The sequence below is a fragment of the Bidens hawaiensis genome, unplaced genomic scaffold (assembly GCF_021521415.1).
Source record: "Bidens hawaiensis isolate Kalapana, Puna unplaced genomic scaffold, B.hawaiensis_p1.1 tig00019329_1, whole genome shotgun sequence".
NCBI lineage: Eukaryota > Viridiplantae > Streptophyta > Magnoliopsida > Asterales > Asteraceae > Bidens > Bidens hawaiensis.
This window is the reverse complement of record NW_027492934.1, coordinates 261,528-285,423: the sequence shown is the minus strand read 5'-3', so window position 1 is coordinate 285,423 and position 23,896 is coordinate 261,528. Positions and strand designations below refer to the sequence as shown.

The 23,896-nt window shown below is 36.5% G+C and overlaps 1 pseudogene; it reads right to left on the bottom strand.

Annotated features, from left to right (window-relative positions):
• Positions 1 to 8,887: 8,887 nt before the first annotated feature.
• On the bottom strand, positions 8,888 to 11,619 carry LOC143558135 (phenylalanine--tRNA ligase beta subunit, cytoplasmic-like; annotated as a pseudogene).
• Between the last annotated feature and the right edge of the window lie 12,277 nt (positions 11,620 to 23,896).

Sequence of the window (23,896 nt, the reverse complement as noted above, 5' to 3'; positions counted from 1 at the left end):
TCCATATTTATTCTTCACGAACAACACTGGCGCGCCCCAAGGGGAAACACTTGGTCTTATGAAACCTTTGTTGAGGAGTTCTTGCATTGGGACATCAATTCTTTCATCTCGGATGGTGCTAGACGGTAAGGTGCTTTCTTGACGGGCCGGGCTCCTGGTATTAAGTCTATCTGGAATTCTATCTCACGCTCCGGTGGCAACCCCGAAAGATCCTTAGGGAATAATTATGGATAGTCGCACACAATAGTAACATCTTTCATTTCTTTCGTCTCGGCCGTAGAGTTGACAACTTACGCCAGGTAGGCGCCACACCCTGGTCTTAATAACCCTCGGCCTTTATCATCGAAATGACGTTAGGTCCTGAACTTTCCTTATCACCATAAACCATCACCGCACTACCATCCAAGGACCTTAGTTTTATTATCCTACTCTTACACACTATCTGAGCTTCATACTCGGACAACCAATCCATTCCCAAAACTACATCGAACCTTCCTATGGTCATAACATATAATGTAACAAGGAACTCTTGTCCCTCTAGCTCTACCTTACAGTCCTTAACCATTTTCGTTATTTTCACCGAGGTGTCACTAGCGGTTTCAACTATGAAGGTTTCAGGCACTCGGAAACATTTCATTTTAGTTAGTTTACTAAATGTCGTAGCTACAAAACTTCTATTCGCACCCGAATCAAATAATACTGAAGCAGAAATACCGTTTAATAAGAACGTACCATTCACAACATCAGGAATCTGTCTGGCTTGTTCTTGAGTCAGCATATAGGCCCTAGTCCTTGGCCTTCCTTGTTCAACATCTTTCTTCTCACCCCCACCAGCTTCACCACTCGTACAAGTCCTCGCTAGGTGACCTGTCTGTCCACACTTATAACACGTGGGCTTCGCATAGCAATCTTGAGCAAAGCGCCCCTCCTTACAACACTTGTAACAAGCATTCGATCCTGACCTACATTCCCCACCATGGGACTTCCCACACTTATGGCACACACCAGACCCAGTGCCCCACTTGCATTCTCCAGCGTGCATCTTCCCGCACGTCCTACACGACCTCTTCTCCCACACTCTCGGCTGCTTGTTCTTAGGGTTCCACAACTGAGTACCAGGTCGTTTAGTAGAAGAGACCCACTTCTTATCCTTCTTCTCTTCCACCACCACGTCATCTGTCGACAAATCATCGTGCACCATCTCATCCAGCCCTACAGCGGAGTCAAACGTACCTAGTCTACCAGCCTTGACTAAGACGTGAACATTTTGCGGCAGCCCCTAAGGTAACACTTGATCCACTTGGCCTCAGTGTTCACCATGTTTGGCACCAACCTTGACAGACGGTTGAATTCGGTGGTGTATTCACTGTGTGTCATCTTACCCGCCTTCAGACTCAAAAACTTCATTTCAACCCTCTCAACCTCCACATCAGCACGAAACCTCTTCATTACCAACTCCTTCAGATCATCCCACCGCATAGCTTTGATCTCCTCCCGGTCATTCCTCTGTTCCACAGTTTCCCACCAGTACATGGATTCATCAAGAAACAATTGGGTGGCAAAACCCACAGCTTGGCTGGAACGACATTCGCTAATTCGGATAACCTTGTCCATCGTGGTTATCCATTGGAGAGTAGCTATTGCATCTCCCAAGCCAGTTAGCTTCGGCGGATCACAACCTTTGAACGACTTGTAGTTGCACCCACCTCGGCCTCTCTTCCCGTCATCGACCTTCACTGACTTACGCACACTTGATCCTTCCTTCTCCTCTTCATCATCCTTCTTACTCTTTTCCCCCAACTTCTCAGCAGACTTTTTAGGATTCCACTTCTTCGCAGCAGCTGCTACCGCCTGGGTAATGGCAGCTTGAATAGCAGGGTCAAGTTGATACCCTTTGTTGTTGCTTGGATTTCCACCGGCTGCACTTCCTTCTCCCTCAGCGTTAGTAGCCGCTTCTACTGACGGTTCTCGGACAACGCGTGGCCTACCTGGACGTCCCGCACGTCCAGCAACTTTCGTAGCTCCAGCCATTTGTATTCTATAAGGAAACACAAACATCATCACTTAAGGAACCATTTAGTACAAGGATAGTAAGGCTAACAGGTAATAATAGTGGCCAGCTGTGATTAGCTACTCACGTTACTTTCCGTGTCCTATACACTTCCTCTTATGAGTCTATTTGTGCTAGTTCTATTTCTAACAGTTAGACAATCAAACAGTTCATATCATCATATACTCCTATCCCTAGCAATTAAGCTAGCATTCATACATTATTTATTTAGCTATTACGCAAACATTCATTCATCATTCTACTTTACATGTGAATTTAATCATATACTTTACCTTTACTCAGCTTGCTTGAGTGACACATGGCATTCTCGTACTGGCATCTTCTTTCTTTTCTTGCTTTATCCCATTCTCTGTTTGAGTCTAAGCATGTAGGATGCTTAAATCTCTCGAACTTTGCTCTGATACCAACTTGTAAGGCCCCGTTGCCGGTGCCTCACATCTAACGTTGGATTTACTCATCAACATAGTTATAATCATCAGAGTTAAATAAAACTTTCGTGGAATAATAATAACTGTCAACCATTCATTACAAATATTCATAACTTGTCTTTTCAAAACATAATTAAAACATAGTATCAAAACATCATGACAAATCCTCAGATGCCAGCCTTTTCAATCTTTCCATGTGTCCCGCTCAAACCAGCTGTCTCAGTCTGTCAACCTGTGTGCATATTAAAAGTCAGCTACGCTGAGTGAGTTCTAGTTAATCCGACGACATACAATACATTCACATAATTAAATATGCACCCGAAGGTACATACTTCCATATTTAAATACATACTTACATACACATATACTTTCATTCTTTCTTTCATACTTACATACATGCATTCATTCATACATATACGTTTAAAGAGCATTTCACCCTATAACCTTCGCTGATATTATAAGGGTCGGTTCCCTACGTTCGCCGACATTATTAGGGTTGGTTCCCTGCATTCGCCGACATTATTAGGGTCGGTTCCCTACATTCGCCGACATTATTAGGAACGGTTCTCTATATTTAGTACATTGTACCATACCTGTCTTTACATGCCTTTCTTAATATTACGTGCAATATCCGAAGATCGTTCACGTACCATCATCATAACATACATACCTCATTTACATAGCATATATATATATATATATATATAGTCATATATTTGACTATCATCTTGCAGCACATGCAATATTCGAAGATCGTTCATGTACTATCATCATAACATACATACATCTTTCACTATCATATAGATACACCAATCATGCCTATAACTATTGTAACATCTGGCAAAAATTTTCGCTAATGTAATCATGATTATTCATCCTAATATCGTTTTATTAATAAAATCTCTCTTTACTAAGGTTCATTGTCTTATAAAGTAAAAAAAAAGTCCAAATTTCGGCACGAAACGAGAAAAACGTGTAAAAACCTCGGGTAACGAACCAGAAAGTAAATAAATCATTAGATTGATTAAACAATCTCAAAAATTCAAAATATATATGAAAACATGTGAGACAACATAAAAATATAATATAGGAAGGCTCAAATCACAAAAATTAGAAAATAAGCAAGCACGGGCCAGTAAAAGACCCGGAAAGGACCCCACGTGAATTATTTTCAAAAAAATAATTTTTATGGTCCATACTGTCAGGAATTTGATTCCGTTCAAAGTCTTACAAAAATTATTAAAAACGGAGTTCGTTTGAATATTTAAAACACGGAATACGTTAAACGGATAATCGGAAATCACCTAGTTATTAGTTAAAACCCCTGATATACCCACCCAACCCCCACCTAGGCCGCCCCCACCCCACCTTCGACACATCAACACCCAAGTGTTCCAATCACACATTCCCAAGTACCCCCTAATCATTATTTTCTAGGAACTTGTGAGTTGTTAACCATCTAAGCACTCTACATATCCACCCTAACCCACCAAATAACCACTCTAACCTTCCAACTCATCACTCCACACCTCTCCCTCTTCCTCCCTTAAAACCCACGGCCCAACCCACCCATAACCATCAACTCAATTTCAAACTTAACAATAAACACACACACACACACACACAATAATCAAGATCAAGATCAATGGAGGTTCAGAGATTATTAGAATCAAGTATACTAAGAAGGATTAAGGCTAGGAAGCATAATACACCACTCACACCATTATCACCATTTTCATCTTTAACAATCTCAAGTAAACAAGTAAGTAATGAATGATTGATTATTTGATATGAATGTATGTTCTTGAGTTGGTTGGAAGATTAAATGATTGTTAATGTATGTTCTTGTGTGGTATATGTGTATGTATGTGTGCCGTGAGTGTATGTATATATGTATTAGAGGATAAAACTCAATAATACATACATGCATACACCCTAAAGACTCTATATTGATTGATAGATTTGATGAATGAGCGTTAATAATCTCTTGAGCTTTTAATAAATTTGAAAGAGTTTGATTCTAGGGTTTATATTAGATTAAAGATTGGAATGGATTATTGATATTTAACTTGTTAGTATGGGTCTAGATTGTTAAAGATTGTTGCTAGAAATGAGTAAAACATGAATATGTTCATAATGGTGAAAATTGGGGATTTTTAATATAAAGTTAATTAGGAGGTTTTGAATGGATTTTTGAATTAAAAGATGTTGTGGGATGAATTAAATGTAATAAGATAGGTTGCATGTTAGATCTAGTAGTTGAAACTTGAAAAGTGTTGAAACTACTAAATAAGGAAACTTTAATTTTAATAAAAGATGAAAATGAGATTTTGATTTAAATACTTGTAACAGATGGAAACAACAAGTGATTAACAACAACTTAAACAAGAGAGGATGTATAGTTTGAAACTTAGATTAGTTAAAAACATTGTTGAAATAAACAATGACTTACTTATAATAGAAACTTTGTTGAATAGTGAATTTAAAAGAATAAAATGAAATAGATTATCTAGGATGTATGAAACCCTAACAACTTAAATGAATAAATTAAAAATAGAATTGTATTAATCAAAGAGAAAGAATTAGATTAATTAGAATTACAAACATTAAAAGTTACTAAAATAAGAAACTTTGTTAAAACACACTTAGATAATTTATAAAAATATATGATCCTTTGACTTGAATGATTGATTAACGTTTGATAAAGATAGAAATGATATAAAAGTGACTAGTCACAAAGGTATAGAAACTTCTAAAAAGCTAAAACATAATGATATTAAAAAGAATAAAACTTGGATCATGAACACATGGATTTTTTTAAAAAGAAATTGAGAATCTTGTTTAAAAGTGAAATTTTGGATTATTAGAAACTTATAAAATAAATTAAAATCTGGATTTTTAGGATATTTAAACAAAAATGTACATAAATAAATAACAAGTTAAACTAGTAACATTGTTAAGCTAAATTAACAGACGAACTAGGAACCGAAAAACTCGATTAACGTGTCTTATGAACGTACATGGTCAAAACTGCTATTTATGGTGAATTATATGTTATTATATGTGTTTAGTTCATAGGATGATTAGTATAGACTTATGTAATTTATTTGACCCGTCGGTAACTTAAACGGTTGAAAAATCAGCTTTTTAAGCAAAACCAACACAACTATTAGGGACTGTTAGAACAACCCCTAAAGTGTTAAAATACCCATGTATAACATAAGTTAATACATGAGAAAAGAACAAGATGATAAAACTTAGTCCTAAATGGTTCGTGTCGCGAAAGCCGACACGAAAACGTTAAAAAGTTGCTATTTTAAGAAAATATTAACAAAAATTGAAAATAATATATTTTCACAAGTAAACTTATAAAATTTGATTAATATTTATGTAACAAGTATTTTTCATAAGTTATAAGTTACATTTTAAACGGAAAACCGAATTTACGCATTTTAAGCATAAAACCGACAAAACCGACGAAACCGTCAAGTTTTGTGAAAAATAAAAGATTAATATTTTCTTAAAAATTCCAACAACTAAAACTCAAAAATATTTTATTATTTTATTTAGTTAATTAAATAATAACTAACGGAAAACCAAACTATGTGTAATCGCTTATGTGCTATGTGCTTATATGTACATTAGAATAGGATTAATAAATTTAAAAGGATTTTTGTATTAAAACTAAAATCAAGTTTTTATTAACAAAACATGTTCTAATATAGGACACGGGAATTTTGGAAAAGCTACAAGACAGTGAGTTTCTCTATCGAACCCCCCCCCCCCCCTCGATTTTTAACTGGAAATGTTTTTAAAACGATATTTAATTGTGTTTTAGGGGAAAAGCATGTTCTTCATTTCATATTATTTTCATTGATGTTTTCTTTAAAAGACATTTTATTTTACAAATTGGTGTATAATGCGGGATGAGTCTAGTTGGCTAAATAACTGTTAACCGAATTAGTAAGGGCATAGAAATATGGGTAGATCTATCGGGATGACGTCCCCCACTTCCATTCGCGTTGGGTTAAAAGTGGGTATATTTTGAGTACGGCATGTCTCGAGTTATCAACTGAGATGTCATACACAATGTTGTATTCTTTGCTCGTCTACAATAGCTCAATTTGTTTAAGAAATGAAATGCCTATTGATTTGTGATGTAATGACGGTGGATCATTAAACACGAAGCCATTATACACGGATATCTTGAATATAATTAGGGGTGTAGTGACGATTACACACGAATTGATATCGGACTTGTTAATTATTTGGATTATGTTTTTGATTCATATATATATATATGTATGGACTATTTTTGATATAAAGGGAATATATATATATATATATATATATATATATGGACTATTTTTGATATAAAGGGAAACTCACCAATACATTGTGTTGATCGATATTTTAATATGCTTTTCAGGTAAGTGAAGATTTCGAGGTAGCATGGAAACAAGAGCGTGGGGTGTTTGAACAAAAATTGAAGTATTGTAAACCGTGCATTAGCACGTGTAATAAACTCTGATTTTGTAAAATATTTTCTTATAATAAAAGACTAGTAAAAGTGCCCGCGCGTTGCGGCGGGGACTCAACGGGAATTTGGTCGATAGTTGTTCGGTTCGTTATGGTACCCTATTTGCTATAGTTAAACTTAGATTTGATGGATTTTATGCGGAAATGCGTAGACACACCCGATTATATATCATTAGAAAAAAATGAATTAAACGCAATTATGTACGTATTTAAGCTTTTTTTTTAAATCAACGAACGTAACTGAGGTAGTTGACATAAAATGCATAGACACACAAGATTGTATTGATGAATCAAAATACAAAGGTGTTCATGTTTTGGGTCAACCCAACTATAATCCGTATAACAAGTTTTCCTTTTTGACTCATGACTCGAATCTTAGCTCGATTAGTCATTCTCATTTCTTCAATATTGCACATGACATAGTTGTTAAAAAAATATGTATGAACACTTAGAAATGTAAAGGAAATATGAAACCTAAATATGTTGTAATCATCAAACAAGTACCACTGTCTAATTTGGTAAAGCTTGCAATTTGTTTGGTCAAAGGTTATGTTGATGTCCAAGGTGCACAGTTACAGGCCGGGGTTTATATCAGGGATTCAATAGTATCCATTTTATACGAAACTAAGTTTCAACATTTCCGAAACATTTGTGTAGGTCCTACAAAAGTTTTCACGTCAAATGGGTTTAGTTAAGAGGTCAACACGGTCTTGTAAAATAGATTTACTGCCGATGTCCCAACCAGGTCAGCCTGTTTACGGACATCATTTCGTGGTCTTAAACGTTTTATATTTGTCTGGTTTTTGGACAGAAGGTGGATATCATAATTGATTTTGTGTAATTTTTCTAGAATTATCTAAATTCGTTTGATGTGGTTTTATGGATTTTTTATCAATAAAATAGTACAAAAGCCCGCGCGTTGCGGCGGAACACAACACGAATTCGGTTCATCATGGCACTGGTGCTTTATATAGTAAAATTTATATATTGTATAGTTTACAATAAAAAAATAAGAAATTATCTTAATATAATAAACTAAACAAAATTATTGTTTTAACATGGCTAAAGCAATTTGAGATTGTTGTAAAATGCCTAAAGCAAATTGAGATTGTTGCTGCTTTCATGGAACTACTATTACCTATTTGACTTAAATATACCTAAAGCAAAGAAACCCAATTAAGACAAAAGAGCTCAATTACAACTCCTATTGAGACGGTAATAAGACCCGATGACCTCTCTTTCATCTCCTATTTTAGCAGAAATGTTTCCAATTTAAGTCGCCATCAAAACACATGTTAAGTTGTCACCATTGTTTATAACCATAATATAGAGGTAGTTGACAACAAAGTTCAAGTATAACTTGTTTGTTTATCCGTTTTTATTTTAGTCTGGTACCATTTGTACGGGTCTGTTTCAAATGTATTCGGGTGTTCAGTAATCGAGTTCCCGTCGATTTCAATAACCGATTATGGTTACAAATGTTGTTGAGCTGCTACGCGATGATGTCAAAATATTATATTAAACAAAGATGACTGTTAAGTGCATTTCTAAAAGTGAGTACGACCAGAAGAAAGAACTCTATATTTTTAATTATGCACAAACATCCTTAATCGATATTGCAGTTTTCATCTGTAATAATAGAGAATGAAATTAATAAGTAAACACTTACAAGGTAACATATATACTTGTATAAAATGGGTTTACTTTATGTTTAAATGACAACATGTTTATAGCTCTACCACCCCCAATATGTTATTTACGCAAATAAATGCTAAATAAATTAAAACCAATGTTCCAAATAATCATTACTTAAAAGTAAAATTACAAATAATGTACTATGAGAAATTACTTACACATGTATTAGCTGCATTATAAAAATGAAATATTAATTATCCACATTTTAATAAATCAGAAGAATGTTAGAACTAAAATATGTGTTAATTTTACCTCAAAACCAGAAGTAGCACGACAGTTAAGAGCTGCCAGCCGGCGATGATTTTTGGCCCCGACGTCTTTTGACTCATCCAATACAGTTACATCACCTACTTCAAGTATCTACAGTTGGAATATTAAAAATAACATCATAGGCATATAAATTAATAGATCGTTTAGCATTCTTCATTTTTGACAAAGTTATGACAGATGAAGTTGGTTACCTTGATAGGTTCGGATGATCTGTTTTATGTGCAAGTGTCGTCAGTATACCAGCCATGAGACTGCTTCTTACAACCTATACCATTCAACTACTATATTATATACTTTCTTAAACAAAATGGTAAAAGTGGAAATAAACAAACCTCAAAATCTGCAGAACGAGGATTTCCAATAATAACCGCAGTTTTGTTATCATCTTTTCGGCTCAACATGGAGAAATTCTCCTTGTAAGAGCATAAGATCCATGTTAACACTTCCGTGTAACCACACAGTGCGATCTAAACAGAAAAACAAACCATAAAACATATCAAGCACATCATCATCATCATCATCATCGTACTCAGTATATCCCACCAATAGCAATGCTATGGTAGGGTCTGAGGAGGGTAAGATGTAGACAGCCTTACCTCTATCCCATAGGGATAGAGACGCTGCTTCCGGTGAGACCCCCGGCTCGATAGTAGTTTTGCATCAAGCCTTGGACATAAGGCACATAGCACTCAATCATCGGGACACCGGCTGATCGGTGCATGTGCCCTTGTCTTTCGGCTATCAACGCCACCACATGATGCCTGATTAACCTTCCGCCACTTTTAACGTTATTTTCACGAGATTAGTAAAATAACGTCAAAATTAGTGCAATTTTACTTTTGCCCACCCGAGGGTTCACACATATATACATTATATGCGCGCACCGCAAGCAGGGCGTTATATCAAGCACATACAGCAAACAATTATTATTGGTTTATAAGTAAATGAGTCAAAACTATAAACTGAAATGATTTAAAATATGTACCTTTCTTCTAAGTAAGTCGCTGAACTGATTCAGAGGCAAGGGCTTCAAAGATGCACGCATCTTCTTTTCAATATTAAAACCGTAAGCAATAGCCACGTCATTTGTTACAAAAAAACAGAAAACTCATATCACATACAACAACAACAACAACAACAACAACAACAATAATAATAATAATAATAACAACAACAACAACACCAGTTACTATCATTTATACCTCTGCCACGTCACATGCATGAAGAGCGTCACTTCTGGTTGGTGGAACCGACACAATAAAACTGCAGTCGTTTTCTGAGACAGACTGTTTCACATGCCATTGCATTTTTTTCAACAACCCAGCAAACTTATATGCCTCTAATGAGATGCCAGCTATACAATTAATGCGTGATAGAGACACCTTCATATCATACGGTGATAACTCGGGGCAAATATAGGATTTTCCAACATTACATTGAAGAAATGAGCTGGCGAAATCAAGTTTCAGGTGATAGATGCGTCCTTCATGAACGGTCTTGGAACCGTATGACCCCGAGTATCTTACATAACACTTCTCCAAGTACATATCACCCCAAGCGGCCGTCCCACAGTCTGACTTCAACCGTCCACCCGCCTCTGAAAGACAATCTTGACACTCAAAAAAAAAACTTCAAGATATAGTTAGTTTTCACAAGCCATTACTAAGGCAACAACAAACTCAAATCTTGCATGCACTGCGCCACACCCTGCACACTGCCCGACCCGCCCACTCGAAAATACTGCCTGTTTCCAGCCGCCATGTACGCCAACACCCCATCTCGACGACTAATAATATTCGAATTATAACCCACTGACGGCCCGCACTTCTTAAACACCTCGGTTTTGTCCTCAACTCCTAAAAATGATACATATTAACTTAACGGTGAGCAACCTTATATGCCTATAAAGAGACGCCAGCTATACAATTAATGTGTGATAGAGACACCTTCATATCACACGGTGATAACTCGGGGCAAATATAGGATTTTCCATCTGGATATGTTACTTCTACTGGGTCAACTTCAAACTTCTGTTCACTGTAAACCGAAAACATTGTAACCATTATGTTCAAAACAATGTTCGGTTTGGTCAAATCAGTTGATTTGCATTCAATGAACACGTTTTTGGTCTTCAAAGAGAAAGCCGAGAGGGCTCCATTAATTATTGGAGGAAGAGACAACACGGTTCTGCACATATCAATCAGTAGTTTGTAAATTAAATGACAAAAAATACTAAAAAATCAAAATAGAATATCTGTTTCGGTCATAAATAACAGGTTAAACATGAGTCTTTAATTATGTGTAAGAATTTCTTCAATTTCAAATCAGACTGCAAGTTCATAAAGCAAACACAGATTATATGCATAAAGTATAAACACACATTCACAATTTCACGCACTTAAAATGAAAATATACGCGTGACTTACCTTGTAAAACTCCATCAATTTATCAGCTTTGAAAGTTTCTACCTATAAACGAAGACATATAAGAGTTGTAACTTTCTAACATTACATGAGTTTAATTTAATGTATGCACAAATCAAGTAATGCAGACGCTCCTTTTTACCTGTTTAAGCGACTTAAACTCTATTTCTGATGGTGGCAAACCCAATCCAAAACATCAACTTTCTTGCATAAATTACCAAATTAAATAACCTAACAAAATTTAACCTAATTATCCACCAATATGCCACAATTAAACCGAATTTAAAAGTGAATAGGCTGCAAATACAATACTAAACAAATCCATAACATCAGATTTGTTGTATAGATTACCAAATCAAAGAACCTAAGAAAATTAAGCCACAACTAAACCGAATTTAAAAGTGAATTAGGTTAAAACCCGGGTTAAATCAAGAGAATATGAATGATGAAGAATCAAATTATAATTCAAAGGAAGAGATTGTTGGGTTTCTATGGAAATTTTAAACTTAGTTAACCATTTAACTAGTCATTAATTAAGGCGGAAGCGTGATTATCTATAAACTTTATGTACATATATCCATATATATATTACAAGTTCATATGTGTGTTAATCTATGAATAACCCTTTATTCTTGTTTCAAGATTACCATTAATCTTAAGATTAGAAACCCGAGACTAAGGATCAAATAATACGGAAAAACTAAACTATCAAAGCTTGTAAAACTTACATTCTTAACTCCTTAAGAGATGTAGTTGATGGTTGAAGAAGATGATGATGTTGATGCTAGACTTTCAAAGGGAAAATCCTCAAACGGAAGATACCCCGAGCCTCCAACACACACCGAGCTATGTTAGGGAGCTTGAACACGAGAAAAAACGAGACCCGAACCTCTTCTTTTCTTGTGTTCTGCCAAACCAAAAAGCAAGAGAGAAAAGGTGTTGTATATATCTTCTTACTTGAAAGTATGTTGATGCTATTTAAAAATGAGATCATATCTCAATCAAATCCTTGGTTAGGTCTTGGTCAAGTAAGTCTTACTCAACCTACATCAACTCTTTACCAACTTTGACCAAGTGTATGGAGTGTATGTGACTCATGTTTTAAATGATATATATATTTTATACCTTATAAAATATATAAACACCCCTTCTTTTATAAACCATTTTATAAAAGAACACATGTTTAAATAATCATTCCAATAATAATTATTTGAATAAATAAATTAACCAATTAATTTATTTAACACTTTCAAGTAATTATTCAGAAACCCGATTTCTGAATGTGTCGTGTTCTGTATTTGTTTTATAGATCATATCTCAACAAATACATAATTCGTGTGTGTCTAACTCGTTATTGGGTATGACCCGACTTGGATCAAACACAACTAGCCACATTAACCTAATTATGTGTCTCGGGCATACGGTATTCCAACAATCTCCCACTTGCACGTGACTCATAAGAAGTTAATGCTAATGGTGAATACCGCCTAACAACAGGTCACCACCCCTAGTGTGTTTGACTAAGTGCCATTCAATAACATCATCCCCTTCAAGTCCATACTTGATATGATATAGGTAAGTCTTATCACTACATCCCTTTGTTACCAGATGTCCTGTCAAATCGAAGAGACACAGAGTGATCATTCTCTCATTGATTTAACTTAACAGGCCTTAGACATCTAAACTCTCAACACATAAGAGGAACAAATCCCATCTTGACTGCATACACCCTTGTTGAGATCTCGTATGATATCTGAGCTCTTTCTTACACGTTATCGTGTTACCGAAATAACAAAGAAGAGAGTCAAGTTATCAGACTTGATGAAAAACCAGATCCAATATGCATCTCAGGTCAAAGGATACAATGATACTCGCCTTTACTCAAGGATTACTTATGATCCGTTACACTAACTCCATGCAGTGATTCTTGAGAGCGGGTCAGTCCAATATTTGTATCCCACAAATATCTATGAACTTTGGTGGCAAACCTATGCCCTATATTCATCACATGAATATCAACCAATCCGGGTTCATAATAGTCTTACCTTCATACTTGTTCCCACAAGTATGATCGACTACGGACGTTTAGAACAACATAAGTCATTCATGGATTAAACATGCAAATATAGAACATAACTCATTGAATAATTAAAACATAATTAATTTTCATGAGATACCCATTACATTCGTTCTTATACAAACACTAAACACAGATTAAATCCACTCACTAGAATACCGAAGTCCTAATGCACAAACATGACCCTCATGCTTTGGCCTATCGAGGAGCTTCGTGAGTGGGTCCGCAATATTTTGATCGGTATGAACTTTATGAATACATATCTTTCCCTTTTCAACTTCATCCCTTATGTAGTTGAATCTGCGCTCAATGTGCCTCGTTTTCTGATGAGCACGAGGCTCCTTGATCTGTGCAATAGCACCCTCATTGTCACAGAATATCTCTAGGGGCTCCTGAATGGTAGAGATAATCCCTAAATCCATGATGAACTTTTTCATCCATGCAGCCTCTTGGGCTGCCATTGAAGCGGCGATGTACTCAGATTCTGTAGTGGATAACGCGACAACATCCTGCTTCGAACTCTTCCAAGAGACAGCGCCTCCATTCAAAATGAAGACATATCCCGACTGTGACCGAGAATCATCTCGGTCAGTTTGGAAACTCGCATCCACGTAACCCTTTACGACGAGTTCCTCCTCACCAGACCCATACATTAAAAACATATCCTTAGTCCTTCTAAGGTATTTTAATATATTCTTGACAGCCATCCAATGACTGTCACCTGGGTTGTGCTGGTATCTACTCGTTATGCTTAAAGCATACGAGACGTCCGGTCTGGTGCACATCATTGCATACATAATAGATCCTATTGCCGAAGCATAAGGAACATGCTTCATCCTATCCTGCTCTTCCTTAGAGCTAGGACTTTGAAATGAGCTTAACACGGTTCCTCTAGGAATAGGTACCAAACCTTTCTTAGAGTTTTCCATCCTGAACCTTTTCAGGATTTTATCAATGTACGCACTTTGATTGAGTCCGATCAATTTCCTTTGTCTATCCCTATAGACTTTTATTCCCAAGATATATGTCGTTTCTCCAAGATCCTTAATTGAGAAACGACTACTTAACCACGCTTTAACGTTTTCCATACTTGGTATATCATTTCCAAATAAAAGTATATCATCGACATACAAAATAAGGAACATGACTATACTCCCACTAGCCCATTTATACACACACGCCTCATCACCGTTTTGGACGAAACCAAACGCTTTGATTTCTTCATTAAAACAATGATTCCACATCCGTGATGCTTGTTTCAACCCGTAGATTGATTTCCTTAACTTACATACTTTGTCAGGATTAGATGGATCGACAAAACCTTCAGGCTGAACCATATGGACATCTTCCTCAAGATATCCATTAAGAAAAGCGGTCTTGACATCCATCTGCCATATCTCATAATCAAAATGAGCTGCAATGGCAAATAATATCCTGATCGACTTAAGCATCGCGACCGGCGAGAAGGTTTCATCATAATCAATCCCTTGAGTTTGTGTGAAACCTTTTGCTACAAGTCGTGCTTTGTAAGTATCTAGATTTCCATGCATATCGGTCTTCTTCTTGAAGACCCACTTACATCCAACCAGTTTGGAGTTAAGTGGACGATCAACCAATTCCCAAACTTGGTTATCGTGCATGGATTGCATCTCGGCGCTCATGGCTTCAAGCCACTTGTCACAATCAGGTTGTGACATAGCATCTTTGTAGGAAATCGGTTCATCCGAATCGACCAAGTAGCAATCATCCACGAGAAATCCATATTTCTTGGGAGGTCGACTAATCCTACTAGATCTGCGAGCAACGTGTGTATGATCAACCATTTGATCACCTTCAACATCCTCGTGTTGAAAACTAGTATCGACCAACTGTGTATCATCCAGTGATTCTTGAACCTCTTCAAGTTCCACTCTCTTTTCACTAGGTCCTTCCATAAGGAACTTAGTTTCTAAGAAGTATCCTTTGCGTGAAATAAACACTTTTTGTTCACTAGGATCATAGAATATATATCCTATATCATCCTTTGGGTATCCTATGAAGATACACCTGATGGATCGAGCCTCAAGCTTATTTGGGGTGTCACGTTTAACATAAACTATGCATCCCCATACCCTTAAATATGAAAAGGATGGAACCTTTCCATGCCACACTTCATAGGGTATTCGATCCACCTTTTTGGTCGGGGCCATATTCAAAATACGAGCCGCTGTAAGTAGCGCATATCCCCAAAATGATGGCGGTAGTGAGCTTCGTGCCATCATTGATCGAACCATGTCCAACAGTGTTCTATTCCTCCTCTCGGATACTCCGTTATGTTGAGGAGTTCCAGGAGGAGTGAACTGTGAAATAATTCCACAATCTCTAAGATGACATTGAAAAGCATCACTTAGGTATTCGCCTCCTCTATCGGAGCGGAGTACCTTGATTGTTCGGTCGAGCTGATTTTGTACTTCATTTTGAAATTCCTTGAACATTTCAAAGGCTTCATATTTGTGTTTCATTAGATACACATACCCATACCGACTAAAATCGTCGGTAAAGGTAATGAAGTACCTTTCACTATTCCTACTATTGGGCTTGAGAGGTCCGCATACATCTGTATGTATGATACCTAACAAGTCCTTAGCCCTCTCATTTGTACCTTTAAAAGGTTCTTTGGTCATCTTGCCTTGAATACAAGATTCACACTCATCAAACGAACCTAACTCATTTGTTTTCAAAAGACCATTCTTTTGGAGAGTATTTACACGATTCTTGTTTATGTGTCCAAGACGACAATGCCAAATGTAGGAATCACTCAAATCCTTTTTGAGTCTTTTAGTGGAAGTTTGATATAATGAGCTATTTGAGGTATTGTCATGAACCAATTCATAAATACCGTTGTTTGGTACAGCTTTAAAATAAAAGATACCATTAGATGATACATGCATTTCTGATTTTACAAATTTAAAGTCAAAGTTACATTGTCTAAGAAGGTGCACGGAAATAATGTTCCTAGTCAAACTAGGAGCATACAAAACATTTCTCAAAACAACTTCCAAACCACTTGGAAGCGATAAAGTGAAGTCTCCTCTAGCGACCACGTGCACCCTTGCACCGTTGCCCATGAAAAGACTCACTTCGCCCTTCTTTAAGTCTTCATTCCTTTTGAACCCCTGCAACCAATTGCAAATATGAGTTCCACATCCGGTATCCAATACCCATGTGTTAGAAGAAATAAGATTTAGCTCAATATTAATCATAAAGACATTACCCGAGGCATGCCCCGCATTCCTCTTGTCTCTTAGCTCTTTTAGGTAGACCGGGCAATTGCGTTTCCAATGTCCGGTCTCCCCACAACCAAAACAAGGATCATCCCCCCCTCGGTTCCACAACCTTTTGTTTCTTTGCCATAACCGGTGATTTGCCCTTACCCTTAAGATGCACAGGAGGACCCTTTCTTTTTGCTACCTTAGCCTTAGAATTGGGTTGAGATCGATTCTTGGATTTACCTTCATTGATCGCAAACACGGGTAAAACCCTTTTACCCATGCTCGCCTCGGCTGTTTTAAGCATTCAGTGAAGTTCTCCAATGTTTTTGTCCCACCCATTCATGTTATAATTTAACACGAAAGTGTCGAACCTTTTCGACAGGGAGTTAAGGATCAAATCCGTTGCTAACTCTTTTGAGATGGGACAATTGAGCTTGGCGAGGCGATCAATGTAACTTTTCATCTTAAGTACATAAGTTGAAACTGGTTGATTATCATCCATTCTACATGCATGCAAGGCTCGAACCGTTTCGAACCTTTCAATTCTTGATTGCTTAAGGAACATTTCCTTAAGTTGAGTAATAATGTCGTACGCATTATGGTTTTCGAAATCCTTTTGGATTTCGGGAACCATAGTCGCCAACATGAGGCATGACACTTGAATGGAATCTTCCGTGTGTTGGACCCAATTCATATATTCGACCTCACTTCCCTCTTCCGGTTCGTTGGGGATAGGTGTTTCCAAAACATGATATAATTTTTCTTGTTTTAGAACAATCCTTAAATTTCGGAACCAATCCGAAAAGTTATTGTGGTTAAGACGGTCTTTAGCGAGAATAGATCGGAGAGATACATTTTGGACGTTAGGGATTATGTTGTCGTCGACGTTTGCGGCCATCTGCAGAATTTTAATTAAGTTCATTTTAGTGTTTTACCTTTTTAATTATTAATACCCTTTTATATATGCCAAATATAATTAATAATTAAAATCTAGAATCCAACGATAAACCCGACTCCGGTTAGGTGACCTTTTTCCCATTGTCGGTTTATCAAGGTAGTTATTCATAACAATTGCAAACCCTTTTGCAACTTCTAGAGTTTATAGGACCGGTTCGAAATCATATTTCTTGTCGGCATGTTTATCCCATCAACACCTATTAGACCCCATGCTTGGGTGACCCTCTTCACATGGTTCTAATTTAAGTCGTCCTACTTGTATCAACTTGTAATATCAACATACAAACGGTTAGGTGACCTTTTTCCCATTTATATGCCAATATTACCTCAACATATTAATTTACTCTACGCGGTTAGGTGACCTTTTTCCCACTAAGAGCTTACTAATATGTTAAGCGTTATACAAAAGGATGGTGTTTAACTTATTATCCTTAATTTTAAAAGGGATTTTTTAGTTTTAATAATTCTAGTTGTAAAACTTTAAATCATGTTCTAACATGCATTTAGTAACATGATAATTTTGAAACCATTTTCAAAATTCTAATTTATAATAAAACCATTTTATTATGGGCGTGAGACGGCTAGTTAATAAATCCATTTTATTAAACTATGTGTCACGTAATTACCGATAATTATTAGAACCCGTTTTATGCTTTGTTAATTAATTCTATGTGACGAAGTTGATATCCTAATATCTAGCAACCACATAATCAAACAATCAATTTACAAGCATACACAATTATACTAGACACGAGCCACTAAGTTAGACCACACTTGTTAGCCGAAACAAGTGTGTGTCTTAGGTCTGATCCTACGGGACACACGACACATGGATGTTGTAGCTCCCACTTGATCCCGCATCCAAATGCGTCAAGCATCTTCTTCAACCCCGTTGTAATCCATTGGGCTTGAACTTGGGCCTTAGCTTCCATAAGCTTCCATTTGGGCTCAATTGGTGGGCTTAGGTCCTTTTGGGCTTGAATCCCCTTAATGGGCTTGTGAGACCCATTATCACCATACCCGGCCCAATAAGGCCCAAACTTCCAATTTTGCAATCTTCTTTAAATTTACAAAACAAATGTCCTAATACATTTTTTCTATAAAATAAAGATATTACAAATAATCTATTTATTACATACCCATATGAATAAATAATTACAAAACTGCCCCTAATTAATTATTACAAACCGAAACTTGAATAATTAATTACAATTATCAACCACAAATAAACATCCATTTTGGTCTACGGCTCGGTCTAGTTTTAATAATTAATAAACATAACCCGTTATGTTTTAGGATCCCGTTTCAAAACCCCTTGACTTTATCGAGCCTAGCCCAACCCATTTTGGGCTTGACCCAATAACTTGATTATGAGCTTCGGCCCACATGTCCAAAACACATGGGCTTCGGCCCAATGAAAGGTCTCATGGGCTTCGGCCCATTTAACCAAAATGGGCTTCGGCCCATTTCACTTTCTCCCCTTTTTTTTCGGTTAGCCCATTAACCAAAACAAGTGGGCTTCGGCCCAATTTCACCCGAATTGGGCTTCGGCCCATTTACTCGGTTTTATATTTTTATTTTTATTTTATTATTTTTTTTTTTTGAACAAAGCCAAAAATAATAACAAGATTAAATACAAAAAATCATGCATGTTAGTTTTTGTATAAAATCTTTCAAGGGGAAAAATATAAAACCGAAAACCCGAAGCTTAGTTTCCCGTATCCCGGCTCTTGATGCCATTTGTTGGGTTTCTATGGAAATTTTAAACTTAGTTAACCATTTAACTAGTCATTAATTAAGGCGGAAGCGTGATTATCTATAAACTTTATGTACATATATCCATATATATATTACAAGTTCATATGTGTGTTAATCTATGAATAACCCTTTATTCTTGTTTCAAGATTACCATTAATCTTAAGATTAGAAACCCGAGACTAAGGATCAAATAATACGGAAAAACTAAACTATCAAAGCTTGTAAAACTTACATTCTTAACTCCTTAAGAGATGTAGTTGATGGTTGAAGAAGATGATGATGTTGATGCTAGACTTTCAAAGGGAAAATCCTCAAACGGAAGATACCCCGAGCCTCCAACACACACCGAGCTATGTTAGGGAGCTTGAACACGAGAAAAAACAAGACCCGAACCTCTTCTTTTCTTGTGTTCGGCCGAACCAAAAAGCAAGAGAGAAAAGGTGTTGTATATATCTTCTTACTTGAAAGTATGTTGATGCTATTTAAAAATGAGATCATATCTCAATCAAATCCTTGGTTAGGTCTTGGTCAAGTAAGTCTTACTCAACCTACATCAACTCTTTACCAACTTTGACCAAGTGTATGGAGTGTATGTGACTCATGTTTTAAATGATATATATATTTTATACCTTATAAAATATATAAACACCCCTTCTTTTATAAACCATTTTATAAAAGAACACATGTTTAAATAATCATTCCAATAATAATTATTTGAATAAATAAATTAACCAATTAATTTATTTAACACTTTCAAGTAATTATTCAGAAACCCGATTTCTGAATGTCTCGTGTTCTGTATTTGTTTTATAGATCATATCTCAACAAATACATAATTCGTGTGTGTCTAACTCGTTATTGGGTATGACCCGACTTGGATCAAACACAACTAGCCACATTAACCTAATTATGTGTCTCGGGCATACGGTATTCCAACAGAGATAACATACCTGGTGTAGAGAGTCTGGTAAGGAGGAATCTACTGTCAATGTTTGCATTATATTACATACAAATTAACATATATTAATAGAAACTGATTGAAAAATTGATTGGTTGTTGAATAATAAATTGATTGAGAAATTGATGAGGCTGCAACGTATGGAGAGAGAAGGATAGGAATTAGAAGATAGAATTGAAGTGTTCGCTGGATTGATTGAAGTGGCCGCCGGATTTGGAGGTGGCCGGCAGAGTTGGAAGGAAGAGGAGGTTAGGGTAATTAATTTTCTGGCGTCTCATGAGAGAGTAGAGGAAAGTAAAAGGCTGGATTATAATCTAGTATAGATAATGCTTTTATTATTAATTGTGTATTATTGTTGGCTATCGGCATCTGTCATAACCCGAACGGCTCAAGTTAAGACTTCTGCTGTGTTAAGTTAAGATTTTTGGGGTGTGACAACTATCACTTGACGGCACATGCAATATCTGAAGATCGTTCATGCATCGTAAAACAATCATCATACATAAATCATACAAGACATACATTTACCACTTAAGGTAAGTGTATTAACTATCACATCGAGTATGCACACAGCCCCGAAAACATAACAAGGAATGGGGCTAGAAACTCACCTGAATTCGTTTACACTTGCCGTTAATTGTTATTCCTTTCCCGAGATGGGCACGACTAACTGTATAATCACATATATTAAATATGGCTCTAGCTCTTCTTATCATCTATTTATTAAATCTCACGTATCAAAGTCGGTTTTACTTCATTGGATCATTACCGGTTAGTAAATCGTTACTAGTAAACCTTTAAAGGTATCTTTCATACATCATCAAAGTCTAATGGTTATTGTGTAATTATCTCGTTCTTCTTTAAGTTCAAGGGCAATTCTGTCATAAACTCAAACTTCTAGTTCGTTACTGGTTCATAACGAATTGGTTTATCTTAGCGAACTAGTTTCTGTAACGAATTGAACCCTTAACGAACTGGTTATTAAACGAATTGGACCCCTTAACGAACTGATTCTTTTGATGAATCGGTCCATATAACGAATTAGTCGTGTAACGAATTGGTCCTTTTAATTTGTTATCTCCTTAAACGAACTGACTATCACGAATCAAGAGTGATTCGTTATCTTATCCCCTTAACGAATTAAACACGAACCATAGCTAGTTCGTTATGCTCCCTTAGACGAACCAGCTAGCGAATCCCCTTTAATTCGTTAAATTTCCGTTAGCGAATTACCTCTAATTCGTTAACTCCCCGTTAACGAATTAGGGTTAGGTCAGAGAATGTCAGAACATTCTCTGACATCCTTTAACCTCGTATTAACTTTTCCGGCGTCGTCGCCGGAAAAACGAGTTTTAACTCGTTTTTCACCGTTTTCTCCCCGTTCGATCCAGATCTGAGCTAGGGTGACCTCTAAGCTCATCTTAGGTTTGGTTTATACCCGATTCCACCCGGATCTTGTGACTTAAACGGTTTAACGATGTCGGCTCGTCGTTTAGTTACCATATCTAACGGGTTTAAGCTCATACAACATAATACTATCATTACCTAGGATCGGAATCGTTTTTCCTTGGTGATTTCGGCTAGAGAGAGAAACTAGAGAGAGAGAGCTTAAGTGTGTTTTGGTGGTGTATAGAATATGTGTGAAATGAGTGATTAATGGTATTTATGACTTATATAATTATGGATCATGGGCTTGAGCCCATGGTCTCTTCCTCTTTCTTTCATAACCGAATTCCATAACCCATGTCCATTTAACCCAACACTAGCCCGACTTACAATAGCTCGTATTTCATTTACTAACCGAAACACCTAAAAACGGGATGTTACAAAAATACTCTTCCTTTTATCATTGCTGAAGTAAGCTCTAATATTTGATCCGTCATTAAAGAAGAGTTAGAAGCAGAGAAGAAATCGAATAAGGATGATCCTAAAGATCAATCCACGGGTGAAGGGCATATTGCTCAGTTGCCAGATCTTGGGACGGAAAAAGTCAGATGTTCGTACAAGGATTTTTCAGCATGCAAGCCACATCCATTTCTAGGAGCTGCTAATCCAATTGTAAGTCAAAGGTGGATAAAAGAAATGGAAGGTGTGTTCGACACAAATCACTGTGCTCCGAAAGATAAAGTTATCTATGCATCAAATTTACTACGAGGTCGAGCAAGAGACTGGTGGGAAGTATTAAAAAAGGAAAGAGGGCATGAAGGGATCATGAAAATGACATGGCAAGAGTTTAACGTAATCTTCCTAAAACATTTATGTCCACAAGTATCAATTGAAAGGATTGCTGATGAATTTCTCCGTATGAATCAAACTCACCAAATTGTGGAAGAAATTACTGGAGAGTATTTCGATAGACTCCAATTTTATCCTTTTATGGCAGATGAAAAGATGAGAATTAATAGATATCATCGTAAGTTAAAACGGATATTCGTGAATTGATTAATCCGTCGAAGTGTGAAACTTTAGAAGAAATTATAAATTGGGCACAAGAAAGAGAAATAGAATTAAACCGACAAAAAGCTAGGGGTGAAAAGAGAAAGATAGAAACTTTTAGTACTCCTTCAAAAAAATTAAAGAAATTTTTCAAAGAAAACGGAGTCACACGTGGGAACTCATCATTGCAACACTTGTGGGAAGAATCATCCAGGTGAATGTCATCTGAAGTAGAACATCTGCTATAGATGTGGTAGGGTAGGTCATACTAGTCCACAATGTTCAAGCCTGATAAATGTATGTTATCATTGTAATATGCCCGGACACATCAAAAGCGAATGTCCAAAATTACGCGTGGGTGAAGGGAAGGGAGTGGATACAAGGCAGGCACGTGAAACAGTGGTGACAAGAAGGGAGAAACATCTAGATGTAGTGATAGGTATTTTCTTAATCAATTTTATTCCCGCGCATGTATTAATTGATTCCGGAGCTAGATATTCGTTTGTCTCTATGAAATTTAGGAAATCTTTTACTCACCCTACTACTAAACTAGTAAATCCTTTGGAGATAGAAATAGCTGATAGCAAAAGCTTTCTAGTGTTAGATGTGCATCCAAATTGTCTTCTTGTGGTTGAAGGAGAATTTTATTCTATTAACATTATTCCTATGATTCTTGGAGTATTCGATGTTGTAATAGGAAAGGATTGGTTATCTCGCCATCATGCTATAATCATATGTCATCGAAAGATTATCAATCTTTCTGCCCCTAGTGGTATGCAAATTTCAATTTATGGTGAGAAAAAGGGGAGCCTCTCTATTTGCTCAGTAATGAAAGCAAAGAAATATCTAGATCATGGGTGTGAGGCATTCTTAGCTTATGTTGTTGATATGAGTCAAGTAGAGATGAAGATTGAAAATGTTCCTATATTAAATGAATTTCCCGATGTATTTCCAGACGGTCTTCCAGGTATACCACCCGAAAGAGAAGTTGAATTTCGAATTGATCTTGTTGCGGATTCCAAACCAATTGCAA